General features: G+C 30.0%; 1 pseudogene; it reads left to right on the forward strand.

Moving 5' to 3' along the window:
* The first annotated feature begins 8,122 nt into the window (after positions 1 to 8,122).
* Positions 8,123 to 13,859, forward strand: LOC120179815 (annotated as a pseudogene).
* Positions 13,860 to 17,511: the final 3,652 nt, after the last annotated feature.

A 17,511-nucleotide genomic window follows, 5' to 3' on the forward strand; every position in this document is an offset into this window, starting at 1 on the left:
AATTGGAATGACAAGAGCCTTGTTTGACTAATATTTAAACTACAAAAAGACCTAAAATGTCATCATGCCAAAATATTCGAGAGAGACAACAAGCTCTCCTCCCACTATATAGATTCGTCCCGAAGTAAATCATTTGTGTAATATACATAAATGGTCGCCCGACTATAAGGTACCATTTTATTAGTTCTTAATCAAATTCTTCATTATCAAAATCAAAATTAAAATCAAAATTTATTTATAATCAAGATTTCATTTAATTTAATTTAATTTAATTTAACTGATTGAAAATAGTTAATTAATATCAAAATGAATAATTGAATCAATGTCAACCATATTTTTGCTCATAAAATTGACATGGTAGAATGGAAAGTTGAATGTTGGAGAAAAGATAGACACCCACGAAATACATGCCGGAAACACAGTAAACCATAACTGATGTACTCTGTGGCCAAGGCTGACCCGCCTCTCTCTCCTCCACCCATTTAATATCCTGCCACCGGTGTTTCAATGAGTGACTCCTCCCCTGAAATCGACTCCGATTTCACCCATTCGAATTCGGAACACATGAAATTGATGTACTTTTGTGGCCAAGGCTGACCCGCCTCTCTCTCCTCCACCCATTTAATATTCGGCCACCGGTGTTTCGATGAATGACGCCTCCCTTAAAATCGACATCGATTTCACCCATTCGAATTCGGAACACATGAAATCGCAGTTTCACACTATTTAATTCCATGTGAGATAATATTACATGCTTACATATGAGAGAGAAAAATCGTACTAGAGTCACATTCTTTATTTTTTAAAATGTAGGGATCTCTGATGTCATTTTACCTTTTTTTCACGGGAGTTAAAAGGAAGAGGTTTAAATAAATATTGACATGACTGAAATATTAAACTTTTTAAGGAAATTACAATAGATTATTAGATATTTAAGCTTAAAATTCAGAAGATAATGCTTAGTTTGTCTAATATTTAAATTTACAATGACATATATTGTTATTAGACTAAAAACTTTGAGAACATGAGATAATTTTTCTTTAGTTAGACCCCTACTTAGTTAAATATTTAATAAGATTTTGAATTTTTTTTTAATTTGAATACTTATTTTTACATGAACCAAGATATTATTAAATTAAAATTTATCGAATATGTAAAATTTTTACAGGGGTCGGAGCCTCTTTGAGCCCAACATAGCTCCGTCCTTGGTACTCGATTTGTATTAATTAATTAATTATTAAAGATAAGAGGTAAACGCATTCTTTACTTGGTTGATAGACTCTTTTACGTAATCTACTTTGTATAATCTTCTATTTTGTTTTATAAACTCTTTTGTACAGTCTTATATTAGTTATAAAAAAATCATAAAATAACAAAATTGTCGTAAAATTGCATGACTTTATTTAAAATATATAAAAAAAACTAAAAGTTCTTAAATATAACGGTTATTAACACTTTCTTGATCTATCCTTAATGATTTCGATCCAATTTGATCCGATCGAGTTAATTTTTTTTTTGAAAACTCAAGTTTGGGTTGAATCGGGTCAGATTTTTCTTAAATAAGGTCAAGTCGGATTGGGTTCAGGTTTATTTTAAAAAACTGACCCGATCGATATAATATTATAATTACTCTTTTATATATTTAAATTATTATAATAATACATTTATTATTTTATTTTTTTTAATTATGTTCTTATATTACCGAATAAAAATGAATTATATATATTTAGGTCGAATATAATCTGTTACGAATTTGACTTAAAAATCAAATTGAATTTCGGGTAAGATGAGAGACTCCTAAGTCCGGATCAAATCAAATACAGAGAAAAATTAATTTTAAAATCAGATTCGAATAGACCAAAAGTTGGCTCAACCCTACCCTACGACCGTGCCTACTTACACCCACGAAATACATGCGTTAAACAAGTTAAAGCATTGATGTACGTCGTGGCCAAGAGTGACACACCTTTCTCCATCAATTTCTTATCATGAAGCCGATCGAATTCCCTGTGTGTTTATATTCAAACACGGCTGTTCTTAAGGCCGAACGTAGTACTTTAGTTCAAGGGACAAACTTTTTCTAAAAAATAAAATTTTAAAAATAAAAAATAAATTATTAATAAAAATTTAAAAATATATATATAAAACATGTCTTAATTTTAAAATTTTAAAGAGCGACCCTAATTGTTGTCCCAATTAACATGTGCGTTCGAAAAGGGAAAACCTCAGTATAAATATAAATGTCAAATGTGTTGTACTATTCCTTATATTATCATTAATCATATGGTACCCAAAATGTGTTTGAAAGGGAAGGCCCTTAGTCTACGTACAATGTCAAGTCATAGATATTTGTTAAAATTGTGTGATCCAAAATTTTCCTAATATTATTAATATTAAAATGGATGTCCTTTGTTCTCATATGTAATAGGATAAGGGGAAGTAAGATAGTAGATTACCCCCAACACTAGGTTGAGAGCAGCTTCCGTAAAAGACTTCTGAATTATGAAATGCCCTCTGTGAGACTCGATCTCACGACCTCAAGATTAAAAACTTTGTGCTCTACCAATTAAGCTGGATAATAATCTCAATATGATTAATACTAAATTCACTTAAAACAAATGTTAAAATAGAGATTGCCAGTGACAGAGGGAACAATGATTGAATTGTACATTTTTACCCTTTTAGTAAAAAAATACAGTTTGAGTATATTTCTTTCTGGACGAGTCTATAACGAGAGACATTCATCGAAATGTACCATTAACATAGAAGGGTAAAATTCATAAATGGTCACAAAATTTCTTAAATTGATTTTATTTATCATTGAATTTTTAGAATTTAAAAATTAGACATTAAACTTTAAACTTTGTTAAAAAATAGATAACAATCGTTCAATGTTATTAAGGGGTGACATAAAGTACCAATTTAATGAAAAATATCTTATTTAGCTCCTCAATTATATCTAAATTTTTATTTTTAATATTTTCAACATTTTTTAATTTTAACAAATAATAAAATTATTTTTATTGATGTTGTGATTTAGGTATTTAACTTTTATTTAACAAATAATGAAATTATTTTTTTATTAATTTTCAAGTTAATAAAATATTAATAATTTTTTATATCTAAAAATTTATATTATCAAATAATAAAATTATTTTTTATTGATGCTGTGATTTAGGTATTTAACTTTTATTTAACAAATTTAAATGTAATTTAAAAATTAAACATCATTAATATTATAATATCATATCAAATAATTTTTAATTTATATGATACAAATTTAATGTTTATAATTAAAAGATGATATTTATTTTATTTTCAATTCAACGAATCTAATAAAAATTATTTCATTAAGAATAAAAATTAAATTTTAGTTACAATTGAAGGGTCAAGTGAGATATTTCTTAATGGTTTTGTGCCCATTTTTTTACCAAAATTAAAATTTAATATTCATTGTGTAACTTTAAAAAAGTTAAATGTTCAAAAAGATAATTTCGACATGGCTTAATGATTATTTTGTAAATTTTACCCTATAAAATTAGTGTTGAATTTCAATGAATGACATGCATTATAGAATTTTCCGTTTCTTTTTATGAAAATGTTTTATCATAAACAACAAACGTGTCCCTATAAATGGATACCAAAGATTAGAGTTTAATCGTAAATTGATTAAACCCTTTTTTAATATAACGTATTTTTTCTTCTTTTATTCATTAATTTTTTAAAGAATATTTTCATTTTTATTTTATTATTGCTTTTATATTTGTTACTGTGTTATGGGCTTAGTCTACAGCGCACGTCATACACCGATATGTACAGTATAAATTTATAAATAGTCATTAAACTAGAATAAAATGATCTTTTTGGTCATTAATAATTTAAAAAATTTATAAAATGAGTATTAAATTTTAGATTTCATAGAAAAAAAAAGAAGTATTGACGTTTAACTATCGTTAAGGGATAATGTGGCATATTAAATTTATAAAAAAAATCTCATTTACTCCATCAATTACGACTAAAATTTTGTTTTTGATATTTTCCAATAATTGTAAGAAATTTAGAAAAATAATTTTTTAAATATATGGATTTTCTAATTTTATTTTTGAAATTATAAATATATTTTAAAATTATATTTAAAACTATTAAACAAAAGTTAAAGAATTAAATCATATTATTTAATAAAAAACAATTTGTTTTTATAAATGAAATTATTGTATCTAAGAAATTATAAATTACAAATTTTCAAATATAATCACAATTAAATAAAAAAATAACTATAACAAATTTTGTGAATTAATAAATTCATATTTTTTTTAAATAATTATAATTTTAGAATTAAAAGATTATTTATAAAGTTATAATTTTTAATAAAATACTTTTATAATTTTAAAAATGAATTGAGGGTTCAAATGAGATTCTTTATGTACCGGTATAAATTTATAAATAGCCATTAAACTATAATAAAATGATATTTTTGGTCATTATTCTTTTAAAAAAAATTATAAAATGAGTATTAAATTTTGGATTTCGTAAAAAATAAGTATTGACGCTTAACTATCGTTAAGGGCTAATATGACATATTAAATTAATTAAAAAAAAGCATCTCATTTACTCCAACAATTACGACTACAATTTTGTTTTTGATATTTTCCAATAATTGTAAGAAATTTAGAAAAACAATTTTTTAAATATATGGTTCAAAATTTCTTTTTGAAATTAAAATATATTTTTAAAATTATATTTAAAACTATTGAACAAAAGTTAAAGAATTCAATCATATTGTTTAATAAAAAATAATTTATTTTTATAAATGAAATTGTTGGATCTCATAAATTATAAAATACAAAATTTCAAATATAATCACAATTAAATAAAAAAAATAACTATAACAAAATTTGTGAATTAATAAATTCATATTTTTTAAAAAATAATTAAAATTTTATAATTAAAATATTATTTATAAAGTTATAATTAAAAAAATACTTTTGTAATTTTAAAAATGAATTTTGAATATATATATATATGTGTGTATATAATTGATTTTTTAGAATTATTACTTCGAAATACTAAAAATATTAAAACGGAATTTAGTTTACAATTGAGGATTCAAATGAGATTTTTTTTATTAATTTAACATATTATATTATTCATATACTGATAATTAAAGATGTGATGATCATTTTGTAATACAATTGAAGGATTGAATGAGATATTATGTAATTTTCAAAAGTTCAATGTTCAAAAAGATTATTTTAATATAATTTAACGACCATTTTAAAAATTTTCCATAGAATATTAGTGGTACATTACGGTATGTGGTATGTACCGTAGAATTTTCCCTGTGTTATTATACGTACGTACTCTTGCCATATTAATGAGTTGACCTCCAAGATTGAATGAAATTCGTCTTTAGCTATCATGAACCCATATGGGCCACTTGAATCTACAACATGGATAATTGCTCGAGTATTTGGAAAATGAAAAAGTAAGTCCAATTGCAATTGAAACTCAAAAACCGTAAACCCAAGTTTCTTTTAGGTTTATTTAGGGTTCTTTTTGTTCGAATTAAGGGGATGGGAGAGGAATTTTTTTTTAAAAATATTTTTAATAGGGTAAAATACCCAAATGGTCTCCGACTACAATATATTATTTTATTAATTTCCTCATCTATTAAAAGTTACAAAATTTTCCTCTGACTATAGAATGTTACTTTGTTAAGTCCCTTGACTATAACACCCCAAATTATGGGTTTGTAGTTTCGAGTTTACCCAAGAGGGAAGTGGACCATGTGGAGGTTGTAATTGAAGTCGTTGGATCAAGTTTGAGCTTAATTTAGTTGGAATTGAGTCAAAAAAAAAAATCTTAAAAAAGGTATTTTTGATTTGGAGTCAAAGTATGAGAGACTAAAGGCGTAATTAGATCGTTAAAAAAGGCTAATACGAGGGGTTTTTGAATAGTGTGGGCATAGGTTGATGGCCAAAAAAGCCTTCTCTCTTTGTCTTCTTATTTTCTCTTCTTTTTTTCTTCTCTAAGTCTCCATAAAGTGGATGATATGATTTTAGTATGTCTCAAACATTTATTACAACCCTTTGTATGTTATTAAATCTTTGTATCATTTGTTGACTAGAGGAAAAGAATGAATAATCAATCAAGAGTATTAACCAACTAAAGGAGTTTCATTTCAGGATTCTAGCATCATCATAGAATATTTCTAATCATTATGATATTAAGGCTTTCATAATCATGATGGTTTGGGTAAGATTTGGATGTTTAAGTATTTTAGGGTTTTTGCTTGATTCATGTCATAGATAGTGTTTTTGTCGCATAGATAGTGTTTTTAGAGTGTTAGGTGACTTAAGTAACTTCCCTAAGCTTTAGCACGTAATTTGAGGCAAAACTAAGACACTTGAGGGGATTTTTTGAGGGGATTTTTTAGTGTTTACCGAGCTTAATTAAGGCAGTTATTGGTTTGAGTATCGATACTAGATGAAAAATATCGATTGATACTGGATGAATTGAGATGGTTATTGGGCAGTTTTACTAGGGAGTATCAATACTGAAGGGTGGAGTATCGATACTGCCCCTCTGATACTGATATTGAGGGTATATGGTATCGATACTAGGCTAATTTTTGTCGCACAAAAACTATTTTTGCACTAATATTCATAGTGGTATCGATACTTAACTAGGAGGTATCGATACTACCCATTTTGTAAGAGCTTTCGAGAGATAGTCATTATATACGTGTGATGCTTGATATCTAGATAGTTAAACTTAGATCAACGTGAACAATGAGGTTAAGCTGGGAAGCAAAACCCTAACTCGTCTTAAAGATAAGGATATGGTTTCAACGATTAAAAGGAATAGGGCTTATTCAATAATATTTTGTTGTAATTTACGCTGAGAGGCATTGTTGTAGCATTTTCACTATCAGGTCTCTTGTCAGAGATAATCTAAAAACACTTTAGCAAACTTTGTTGAGCACTATACTCATAGAAGATATGAACCACTCTAGCAAACAAGACATATGATTCCTTAGCAAACCCAGTCGTTTATCCTTCTTGTAGCTTGTTTGTGTGAGGTTATCAAGTTATCTTTTCTCATATCCTAGTGCTCAACTTAATTTTTCTATCGCATTCTTACTTTACTTTTTACCACAACATTTCACTCATTTCAATACTTTGTTATAACATTCACACCATATGTTCATATCATTTACACTTCATTGTTTTATAGTTCTAGTGCATATACTTTACTTGATTTCCCTCAAATTCCTATAGAGACGATACTCACTCATCACTTTATTACTTGTTTGATCTGTGTACTTGCACAGTTTGCGTAACAAGTTTTAGTACACACATACAAATACATAGTAAAAAATTTAGTTTTTTAAGTAACTTTAAATTTTAAAATTTCAATTCAACTCGAATTAGAAAATTGAATTGATAATTCGAGTTGACCCGAATATCTCGAACAACACGAATAACTCAAAATTGAAAAAATTATTTTTCGGGTCGAGTTTTACTCGCCCCTATTCATACATAATAATTTATTAATGTATTACATATCATGTAACTTAAGTTGACGTGTGCTACATCACCTAATGCGATAACATGGTATGCACTGACTCACTTAAGAAGAAGATGTGACATGTGAGACATCAACAATTAACCATAAATAAAAACATCATGTTAGCAACATGCATTGATCGTTACTAAAATAATCGTTTTCATCCCGTAGATGTCATTTTAACCAAAAATTAAAACATTGGGTTTAAATACTCAAAAAAAAGAATAGAGGCTAAAGTGACAAATCTATAAATATTTGTGGCTAAATTTGGCATTATGCCATTTGTAGATTTGATGCATCAGCAGATGACCCGCGTCACGCCAAAAAAGCGAACGTCACCTCCAAAGAAAAAGGCTAAACATTTAAATGACGTGGCAAATGCCGACGTGCGGTCGCGATTTAGACCACCACCCTTCGTTAGCAAGAAAAAATCCAATCCACTATTAATTATCCACTGAACCCGGCTCCCGCCTACACTCACCTTCGTCAAATCTACACCACTCCATCACCTATTCACCATCATTTTCATTCGTTGACCCCACTGTGTTTACTCTGAATCAGCCGTACATGATCCTTCCTCGAGAATTTCTTCTCAGCGTAAGAGTCGCCAGAATAGACTGGTCTGCCCCCAAGCTCATTAATTTTTCCTCGTTTTTTCTCAGGTATTTTCCCTCTTCGCTTTTATTAATCGGATTTTCCCTTTATTTGTTTTCCGCTGTCAAAAGTCTAAACTGTTCCTGTAATAGTAAGAACATGATTTTTGCTGTTTCTTTTTTTTTTCTCTCACTATTTGATTTGATATTTGGTGTTTTACTGGGAAATTATGTTTTTGACTTTTGAGTAGCGTGAATTTGAACTTTATAAAGTTTAATTTGAAACGGTAGTTTTTTTGTTGAGTGTGGATTTGCTTTGGCTGTGCAGATCTGGGAAAATTAGGGTTTTGAATTTGGTTCTCAGAGAATGCAAACTAGAGGGAAGAGGAGCTTGGAAGTAGATGAGAATCAGCCGCCCGAGCGAAAACGCCCCGCTTTAGCCAGGTATCTTATATTTTGTTTGTGAAAATGGTATTTTGTTTGTTTGCTTGCTTGCTTTTCTCGTACCACGATACTGATTATTGACATGATATGTAACTTTGCTTCTATGTCCAATTATTATGTTACTTGTCATTAAATTTGCTCCTTTTTAGCCCATGATGATCTTGCAGCAAGTTTCTAGGAAGCAGAAAACTAGTAGTATAAATATTAAACCAATCACGGTAATGGGGGGAATAGAAATAAAGTGAATTAACCTTGTAAGGTTTTTGACTTTTTTTTTTCATTTGATTATGTGATGCACTTGGGGAGTTTAAAAGCTTCTCTCTCTGTATGGGCTTAGCAATTTTCTCTGAAATTATATTTATATCTCATGCAGTGTAATTGTAGAAGCTCTCAAGGTGGACAGCTTGCAGAAACTCTGCTCGTCTTTGGAACCCATTCTTCGTAGAGTTGTAAGTTCTGTTTACTACTGTTGTTCATTTTTTTGCAATAAATTCTTTTGTTGTGGAGGATTTGAGGTAACTATTAGTCGATGAGCTATCAGTGAATCTGCATTTTTTTTTATATTCTTCATCTGATGGGAGTTTTATTCGGAATTGGTGCTGTGTCTGCAGTCTTATTTATGCCTGCACATGAACATGCATCTATTTGTGCGCATTTGCCTGTTTTATTTATACAGAGACACACACAAAATGTGCCCTTTTCATAATTTTGGATTATATCTTTTACATTTGAAAGATTTGAATGAAGAATGCTCTTTTTTAACTGTTCATATGTTTACTCATAAAACCTACGAAGGCTGTTCTCTGTCAGTCTTTTTGGACTGTTTCAGCTTTCACCTCACTGTTACCTTGTTAGGTATGAAGGCTGGTCATTCAATCAGATTTTGATGTGATTAGTCACCTGATTTCCTAATGTTTATTACTGCTGTCATAAAGTGCATAATTCTTGCAGATATTTTCAATAAATCCTAGACTAACTTATGCTTATGGGAGATTGAGTCCTGAATAGAACTTTTAGATGATCCCATGTTTTGCTTATCACTATCTTTAAGAATGGCTATCCCTTTTGGGATATTACTCATTCTTTCATTCTCTTCCTGACCCTTTTGTGCAAGTGAATGATATGGAAAATCCTTTCGTTTAACGCTAATTGTTGATCACTTGTCCACGCACATGTTCCTACCTATGGAGTCTGATGAATGATGATGTTCCTTTTAGGATTTTCGTATCTTAAACACTCATGCCAAAGGGTTTCTGAGGTGTAGACACTAGCCTGCTTGCATCCGTGTAAACATAGATGTTCACTGATTGTGTTGTAATTTTGTTGGATGGTTCTAAAAATACCATTTATGTAGCACTTATGAGCGCAATTTAGAACAACCATTCCTAGCACATTTCTAAGGTATATTGTGTAGTCCATCATTTTACCATTTGGATTATATTCTTTTCCTTGTGTTTCCTTCTTATGTCTGCTTGAAACTTTTCAGGTAAGTGAAGAGGTGGAAAGAGCTTTGGCAAAATTAGGCCCTCCTAGACTTAGTGGAAGGTAAAATAATAAAATATATGTCTGATCATTTAAGATTGTAAAGGCAATTATTCTATATTCTGATGTCTTAATTTTATATATATATATTTCTTTTTCAATTGAAGATAATGAAGCATGTTGGGTGGTGTTGAATGACCAATGATTTTGGTTTGGTATATCAATAGTAGCCTTATATATGGCATTGTTCCCTCTGCCTATTGTTCGTCAGGATCCCTATGCTTAACAATGTCAAACCATTTGTGAAGTTTGTGATTTGAGAAGGTCAACCTTTATGTGATTAAAGAACTGTTTTGCTATTGATTGATGTATCTTGCGGTATCTGGAAATTCTAATATTCATTTTGGAGCTTCTGGGTTTTAGTAAATTCTAGTTATTGTGAGAAAGTCCAGGATGTTTGTTCTTTGTGCATGATGATAATGTGGGAACATCATATTTAACGTATTTTTTTGTCTTTTGTTACCACTCATTTTAGCAATTGCTGGTGGAATTATAGGTATTTTTTCTGAATGTTAATAACTGTAACTGTTGACATTTCTGTTAATTCTAATAGTTTGTGTTTGTTATTGTCTCATTAAGTAGCCATTGTTTAAGAATATTGTGCATGAGAATTGAAGTGCTGCAATGAGATTTTGAAAGAGTTCTGGAATGCTTTGAGGTTTGATTCTTTTCTTTTTCTTTCTTTGTAGAATTCCATTGGTTAATTAACTGCTTGGCTTTTGATATACTTGAGTTTTATTAATGGACCAATAGAAATAGATGAACCCATACAATAAGCTTGTTTTGATGTTATTTTCTATTATGTTTTTGGCTGGTTGATTGGTGTTGTACTTTCTTTAAATGAACTATTTTTTAATCCTTTTTTATGTCGATTATTTACAAGAACCACCTCTCGGTTAAGGTTCCTATTGTCTCAGTGTCTCCCTACTTTTCTTTCGTCATTTCCTGCGATGCCTTTTCTTATATGGATGAATCTTCTAATACTTTTGTTTTTTAGGTCTTCTCCAAAACAAATTGAAGGTCCAGATGGAAGGAGCTTACAGCTCCACTTCAGGTCCAGGTTGTCTCTACCTCTTTTCACTGGAGGAAAGGTTGAAGGAGAGTAGGGTGCTGCCATCCATGTTGTTCTAGTTGACAATAGGAGTGGACATGTTGTAACAACTGGACCTGAGGCCTCTGTTAAGCTAGATGTGGTTGTGCTTGAAGGTGATTTCAACAATGAGGATGATGAATTTTGGACACAAGAAGAATTTGATACCCATGTGGTAAAAGAGCGTGAAGGTAAAAGACCACTGCTGACTGGTGACTTGCAAGTGACCCTCAAAGAAGGGGTAGGGACACTAGGAGATCTAACTTTTACTGACAACTCAAGTTGGATAAGAAGCAGGAAATTTAGACTTGGCCTGAAGGTTGCTTCTGGATGTTGTGAGGGTATACGTGCAAGGGAAGCAAAGACAGAGGCTTTTACTGTTAAGGATCACAGAGGGGAATGTGAGTTCATACTTTATACCATATCTAATTTTTCATCTGTGGATTTGTAGATTTTTTTTAATTGAGTTGCATGACAGTGTATAAGAAGCACTATCCACCTGCATTGAATGATGAAGTATGGAGATTGGAAAAGATTGGGAAAGATGGGTCATTCCATAAGAAGCTTAACAGTAATGGAATATTCACTGTTGAAGACTTTTTACGGCTTGCAGTCAAGGATCAACAGAGGTTACGAAATGTGAGTTTGGATTTTGGATATGAAATCAAAATGATATTGCTTTTGACTTTTCTTTTGACATTTTTGTCTATGTTTGTAGATTCTTGGAACTGGCATGTCAAATAAGATGTGGGAAGCTCTCTTAGATCATGCAAAGACTTGTGTGCTGAGCGGAAAGTTTTATGTTTACTATACTGATGATACGAGAGATGTCGGTGTTGTCTTCAATAACATCTATGAGTTGAATGGCCTTATTTCTGGGGAACAGTATTTACCTGCTGATTCTCTATCTGATAGTCAAAAGGTGGGTAAGATATATTCTGTTTTTCACCTGTCAATAAGATGCTAATCTCTGGTACTTATTTACTTTTCAGAGATTACCATTGAGATGTGTTAGCAGCAATATTACTTGGCCCGCTGTAATATTTATCAGATAACATGGAATTGCTTTGATTTTCTTCCCAATGTAGTTTTTTTTCCCGCCTTTTGATATGCCTTTAGTTGAGATTGGTTATTACTTTCAACTGCTTAAGGCTTGAGGTTGGTGTTATTTTCAATTTTTATTTTCAATTTTTATTTTCAACGAATAAAATAGTTTCGCTAATGTAACAAAGGTAGCAAAATTTATGTAGGTTTATGTAGATACGCTGGTGAAGAAAGCATATGACAATTGGAATCAAGTCATAGATTACAATGGCAAGTCACTGGTGAACATCAAGCAAAATAGGAGGTCAAGTGCCCGAAATGAACTTCAGATGGATGCATTAAACTACCCTAATGCATTATATCATCAATTGCAGTTACCGAGGTTGCCAGTTCTTGTTCCTACGGAGCATGTGCACTCAGGCCCTCACGTTGGAGGTAAGCATTATAATCACTTTAATGTATCTACATTAAATGATTTTTATGTTCAATCTTATGTAGCATAGCTTCATCTTTCCACAGTTGATTTTATAAACATCATTTTTCTTATTGTGTGCTTACTTCCCCTTTCCTGTGGTACGAGATAGAAGATTAACATCTCTAAAAGATGAATGTTTGTTTATGAATTAAGCTAAATGGATAAAAAGAATGGAATCGCCTAATATAACAAACCCCTAAAAATTGATCAACATATTGTAAAAGAAACGTGTGATCTAGTAATTATCAAGTAGTTCAATTTCCCACTGGCCACTTATATTCTATAACAGATGGAATCAGTTTGGATTTGAGTCAATAGGAAAAGATGCATTGATTGATGGAATCAGTTTGTTTTTGTTTGTACTGAGAAAGGGAAAAAAGTTCGGGTTTAAGAATACCCTTTAACTGCTGGCATTTGGTTAATTTCTTTCTTGTGGTTACCACAGGGTTTAATGATAATCAGTCGACCAGATACACGGGACAACCTGAGCTTGTGAATTCGAATTCTCGTAGTCAATTTTACAGCATGCAGTTTTTGCCATATGACCAGCTGGGTAGCAGTTCGCAGCAACCAAAAAGCTCAAGAGCTGATAACAATGCTGTTGGGCTTTCTCTTGGTCCTCCACAGTCATCTGCCTTGGGATTCCACCATGCTGGATCTTCTACGCAGACGTCGAATGCTAATCATTTTGATGATTGGACGAACAGCAGGGACAGGGGAGTCGAGGACTTTTTCTCGGAGGAAGAGATTCGCACGAGGAGTAATGAAATGCTCGAGAATGAAGATATGCAGCATCTTCTCCGCCTCTTCAGCATGGGAGGTCACCATGCTTCTGTGACAGAAGATGGTGGGTTTGAATTCCCTAATATGCCATCCCCAATGATAAACTTTGCAGACGAAGATCGTTCACGCCCCGGAAAAGCTGTTGTAGGGTGGCTAAAGATCAAAGCAGCAATGAGATGGGGTTTCTTTATCAGGAAGAAAGCAGCCGAGAGACAGGTACAAATAGTCGAGTTAGAAGAGGAAGAGGAAGAGGAAGAAGAATAGCCTAGCTATCCAAGCCTCACATTTCTTACTACGGTTTTGGAAGTTACCACCACCACCACCACCACCAATACCACCAATACCAAAGAGAAAAACTAGAGGTACACCGATCTGATGAAATTATCGGTTTCAAACCCGAAGAACCCTAATTGAGACATTGGGAATCCCCTGTACAGTTAATAAGTAAGCTGTTTATTTGAGGGGCCGAATTTGCTTTTTAAATTCAAATGGCCCCTCCCTCGTTGACTCATTTTTCTAATGCATTAGGTGTGTTAGTTGATTCAAGAGGTGCCTCTGCGTCTCTCAAATTCGGGGATCTGTATGCAAGTATGCTGTGTTTCGTCTCCACTGAACAACAATTTCACTTGCATGTTTATCGTTTGTAGACTCTCCTCTGTCTGTGTGCTTATATAACTTGTGTCAATAGCAGTGTTTATTAATTTGATTTGAAACCCAGAATCATTGAATTCTTGGAAAGGTAATTTAGAAATAAAATTCATCAACTTTCTTCACTCTTATTTCACCATATGTCTGCACACAGTACTTCCGTTTTGAAAAAAAAATTAAATTTGCATATCAAATTTACACAATTGTTTTAGATCCTTACAAAATATAATTTTCCTCTATCCAGATCTTAAGATATTAACTTTTATGGTTTTCTTAATCTTAGTGATAAAATAGAAAACAGAGAAAAAATGTAAGCGACAGAATTTATAATTTAGTTTTAAAATAAAAATTAATACTAAATTTAAAAAAATCTTAAATAAGATAAAATGATGTAAAGTTTTCAGAAACCAGAGCTCCAGCACAGAGACGACAGCCGTTGTCAGGATGTTATCGGCTTTGCACCGCCGTTTCCACCGCTTTGTCAGCTAGGATAAACCACCGCGGGCTAGAGGAAAATGCAATGAGCACATTTCTTTCATAAAAATTATCCATCTTGGATACACAGTTCCACTTGCAATAAACTATTTTTTTTCAAAAAAGGATAAATTATGAGTTTAGACCTAAACTATCAGTTTTAGTTCGTTTTAACACCTAAACTTTTAATTATTTTAAAGTCATACTTAAAATTTAGTTTTTGTTTCAATTTAATACCTCTGTTCAAAATTTAACGTTGTGTTTTGAAAAAAAATTAAAAGTTTAAGTACTAAAATGGATCAAAACTGATAGTTTACGTACTAGATGTGTTAAGTTTATAATGATGGTTACTAAAATGAAACAAAAAGTAAATGTTAAGTATGATTTAAAAAAATCAAAAGTTTAGGTACTAAAACGGGCTAAAATTAATAGTGTGTATACTAAATGCGTAATTTACCCTTAAAAATTACATTTAACTAGTCTTCCGTATTGTTTAGTGGAAATTAAATTTGAATTATAAAAGAAGGTTTAATGTTTATTGGAAATTAAATATTCAATACGAATATATTATTCAAACATATTAAAAGTTTCAATTTTGTCATCTTATTCTTATAATTTTAAATTCAATTTCCAATTCTTTATTAGAAAAATTGTTCTCAAACTTAAATTTTAGGGTAAACTACGCGCTTAATACCTAAATTATCAGTTTTGATCTGTTTTAGAACTTAAACTTTTAAACTTTTCAAAACCATATCTAATGTTTAGTATTTGTTTCATTTTAATACCCTATTAAAATATTAACGTTAAGTTTAAAAAAAATAAAAATTTAAGTACCAAAGCAGATTAAAACGGATAGTTTAAATATTAAACGCATTAAGTTCTTAACGACCAGATATTAAAATGAAACAAAATTTAAACTTATATATAATTTTAAGAAAACTGAACAGTTAAATATTAAAATAAACTAAAATTGATAATTTAAATAATTTACCTTAAAATTTAACATGAACAATATATTTATCTGAATTGTTACACGTTATGTTCGTGGACAGCTTTTACGTGGGCCATTTCTATAATAATGTTTTTGTGACATTTAACAATGATTTGTTCGTGTGTTGTGTGTTGGCCAGCCGACTTGAAGCTCAATGGACATGCATCCACCAAACAACACCTCCGTGGCCCCACTATTTTCAGTTTTACCATTTAATTTATTGATTAATTAGTTTAATCAATAAATCTGCTTAACTAATCCCCTTTTTTCACAATCAGTGAATCTCACATTAATCACTTGGCAGCCAGCTGTTGATTCCAACCTTATCTCTTTTTTATAGTTATCCACAGACTTTGAGTTTCGATTTTATGTTTAATATTATGATTTAACACGAACCAACTTACTCCAGTGATTAAAAATATTATTATTGTTCTTAGAGGTCACGGATTCACGGTCATAGTAGGGTGATTGAGCGATCATTGTCAAATGATTAAGAGCATTTAGAATATATATATATTTTTAAATAAATATTCAGAACATATATTACCTTATAATCACCATAGCTTAATAAAAATATATATTATGATTTAGGTTTAACTACAAGATTGATAGTGTGTTTTGTTCATTTTCTCTTATTGATTTAAATATATAATATATAGCCCACTTTCGTTTTTATTTAACTAAAATGAGGTTATCACGAAATAACTGTCGTTAAATATTTTGGTATAATCACACATTTGATATCTGTTATTTATAATTTAACCATACTTTTATTAAATTAAAATAAATTTATCATGTTTTTTTAATTAATAAAGAAAATGGATAAAAACATAAACATAAATGATTAATCATGTAATTAATCCTAAATCATAATTATTGAAACGAAAGTGATCATATCTTAGTTAAATAAAAACAAAAATCATCATATCTTAATTGAATAAAAATAAAAGTTACGACATATTGTATTTTTTTTAAATCAGTAAATAAAAGTGAACAAAACAAAAACATAAGTGATCAATCACGTAATTAATCCTATGATTTAAGTGATACAAACTATGATGATATTAAAATCATGCATATAAAAATAAAAACTAAAATATTTGATATTTACTATTATTTTTAATTAATTGATATTTATTGATTTTAAATATAAATATGACGCAATTATATTTAAATATATTTAAATCAACACAATCAACTAAATATTTTAGGTAAATATCTTGTTTGACGTGTGGATCTCAGTGGATGAGTTTTTTGTCAATACGTGTTGGCCCCATCATGTAGCTTTTGACCTAAAGTGTCAAACCAATATGACAAAGGCTTATTCATTTAGGGTAAAGTACATTAATAGTATATGAATTATAATTTTCATATCATTCTGGTCACTAACCTTTTAAAAATTATAAACTTAATATTAAAATTATCATATCATTACAAAATGATCGTCATAATATTAAAATAAATTTAACAATTATTTTATTTTTATAAATTTTAGAAAATTTCAGAAATCATAATTTTTTGTTAATCTGAGATGATTACAAGATATTATCAACTTAGAATTTTTAGTCAATTGACAATGAACACATACATACTACATATACAATTGCATGAATTTAAGACTTCTAAAAATAACAATATTTGTTTACTATTAAAATTAAGCTTAAATATAAAATAAACGTCCAAACTATAATTCTTTTCACGAATAGGTGCCTAAAGTATTTTTTGATTCATCTCATCGCTTAATGTTACAAACGTTATTCTTTTAGATGTTCAGGTCATCAACAATATTAATTTCCATCATTAAGTGACATGTGACACAATTTGATAATTTTAAATATTTTTTATTTAAAATTTTAAA

The sequence above is a fragment of the Hibiscus syriacus genome, unplaced genomic scaffold (assembly GCF_006381635.1).
Source record: "Hibiscus syriacus cultivar Baekdansim isolate YM2019G1 unplaced genomic scaffold, ASM638163v2 tig00112470_pilon, whole genome shotgun sequence".
Classification (NCBI taxonomy): Eukaryota; Viridiplantae; Streptophyta; class Magnoliopsida; order Malvales; family Malvaceae; genus Hibiscus; species Hibiscus syriacus.